This window comes from Schistocerca nitens, chromosome 2 (genome assembly GCF_023898315.1).
Source record: "Schistocerca nitens isolate TAMUIC-IGC-003100 chromosome 2, iqSchNite1.1, whole genome shotgun sequence".
Classification (NCBI taxonomy): domain Eukaryota; kingdom Metazoa; phylum Arthropoda; class Insecta; order Orthoptera; family Acrididae; genus Schistocerca; species Schistocerca nitens.
Genome location: NC_064615.1, coordinates 458187589 through 458189455, shown reverse-complemented (window position 1 = coordinate 458189455; position 1867 = coordinate 458187589). Strand labels below are relative to the sequence as shown.

The window sequence follows — 1867 nt, the reverse complement described above, 5'->3', positions numbered from 1 at the left end:
TTTGTCAGGGATGGCTCTCCCAAGGCTATCGGTAGTTTTATGGAATGTTGTCTACTCCCAAAGCCTTCTTTCGACTTTGGTCTCTCAGTGCTCTGTCAAACTCTTCACGCAATATCATATCTCCCATTTCATCTTCATCTACATCCTCTTCCGTTTCCATAATATTGTCCTCAAGTACATCGTCCTTGTATAGACCCTCTATATACTCCTTCCACCTTTCGGCTTTTCCTTCTTTGCTTAGAACTGGTTTTCCATCTGAGCTCTTGGCATTCATACAGGTGGTTCTCTTTTCTCCAAAGGTCTCTTTAATTTTGCTATAGGCAGTATCTATCTTACCCCTAGTGATATATGCCTCCTCTCAAATATCCACTTAAAAATGGGAGAATTTTCGCAACACACACGATCGCGAAGGCTGCGCAGTACATACTGAGTATTAGCTTGTAATTCACCTGCCTGGAGAGCGACATGGTTGTACCCCGTCTGACCGGTTCGTGAGGCTTAGCGACAGCTCGCAATTTAAGCCGGATATCAGTTCGTTTCAGTCACCGGCTACCTCGGCCAAGCTCCCTGCATAACAAGCCGTGTCGTCCTTATAACTTTAATTACAATTAAATGTTGCGATTGCAGCCTCAGTCTGGTGATATTCGACAATGAACGAAGTATCGGAAATACTACCTCTCGCTGAAGGTTGTGGCTCTGGGATTACCATCACGTTTAAGTATTAACATCTATATCCTTCTTATGACTGGACATAATTTTCCACGTAAAATCTTTCAACCCCCTTTTAGCTATCGATGCGCTGAAATCGCAGTTTTCCATGTCAAATCCATATCTCCCTTACGACCGAACATTGTAATTTTCTTTGCAGATGTCGGAACACTGACCACAGTAACTTTACAGCCCAACAAATACTTTATAAGCCCGCTGCCCACAGCGAATCTATCACACATCCCCTACTAAGAATAATAGTTTGCCAGTAACTGAATATAGGTGACACCAAACAATACTGCACGAAAATCGGCGATCGATAGACATGCCCCATTTGTTTTTCTTTGCGAGTTGTGTCAGTTTGCTTAGGAAGAGAGACGTAATCGTCTTATAAGCGACCAGTTATTAAAACATGATAGCAACGACCATGTTACTGTCACCCTGCATAAAAAGCGGTCTTCGTTCCACGGGTACACATAAGTATCGCTAACGATATCCATGTTTGAAACTATGCACTCCGTCTTGAGGCCACAAGTGGCCCATCGGGACCATCCGCCTTCCTTGTCATCCTCAGCTAAGGATGCAGATAGGAGGGGCGTGTGGTCAGCATACCGCTCTCCCGTCGCTACGATGGTTTTCTTTGACCGGAGCCGCTACTATTCGGTCGAGTAGCTCCCCAGTTGGCATCACGACGCTGAGTGCACCCCGAAAATTGGCAACACCGCATGGCCGCCCGGATGGTCATCCATTCAAGTGCCAGCCACGCCCGACAGCGCTTAACGTCGGTGATCTGACGGGAACCTGTGTATCCACTGCGGCAGGGCCATTGCCTTTGAAACTATGCATGCCTTATTATTCGAGATATGATACTGCTTCCGAATGAAGTGTTCTTCCACACAAATACTGCGACACTGAATACAGACGCTGATCGCAGGGTGTGTATTAATAGACTAAATTGCGGATGCGAGTAGCCAGCGATGTAAGCTCATAATAAAATCATCCTTCCCGCCGAATTCAGCAAGTGGTTCGGCTAAGGAACGCGGTATTAAGTTGATATTTGCAAGTCCCTGTAGCCGTTGCTAGGTATTTTCAGAGCTAATAAACAGTATTTGTAACGCATTTTATTTTGATACCATGTAAACAGTGTAACAGAGGTTCT

General features: G+C 45.3%; 1 pseudogene; it reads right to left on the bottom strand.

Moving 5' to 3' along the window:
* Window positions 1–1421: 1421 nt before the first annotated feature.
* Window positions 1422–1539, bottom strand: LOC126238180 (5S ribosomal RNA; annotated as a pseudogene).
* Between the last annotated feature and the right edge of the window lie 328 nt (window positions 1540–1867).